Genomic DNA, 529 nt, shown 5'->3' on the forward strand with positions numbered 1-529 from the left:
TTCACTCGTGAGCAAAGCAGAAAATGAGTGGAGCCTGTTTCTTGGGGAAGTTCGTGTGTGTCTGCTCCAGTTCCTATTTTGCTCTACTAGCTGTTTAGAATAAGAAAAGAACACCATGAGTTTCCAGATAAAGTATGTAAACTACTGGCCTAAATACATGAAGCAATCTCTCAGGGAATTAGCAGATTAGAGGAAAAGACCAGCCAAAAACTATCATTAGCAGCCAAAAAACGGATGGCAATTAGTGGTAAAGACTAAATAAAGTGAAGGAAGAAGAAAGAAATGTGCTGACATTCTGGACTGCTACTATTTCCCAGAGACTCCAGTGCTGGTGGGAAAATCCTGCATTTGCTTATAAATGCACTCACCAGTAACCTAAATAATACGGAGCGTAAACACTGGAATCCATTGTTTCTATCAGGATCAAAACAGCTAAGAAAAGGCCCCAAATGTGGCTCTTTTTTTCCTTCCTTTTACAAAGACTGTGAATTGTTTAACTTCACCTTTTTTGGGGGGGGCGGGGGGGGGG

Source organism: Buceros rhinoceros, unplaced genomic scaffold (genome assembly GCF_000710305.1).
Source record: "Buceros rhinoceros silvestris isolate BGI_N320 unplaced genomic scaffold, ASM71030v1 scaffold7236, whole genome shotgun sequence".
NCBI classification, from domain to species: Eukaryota; Metazoa; Chordata; class Aves; order Bucerotiformes; family Bucerotidae; genus Buceros; species Buceros rhinoceros.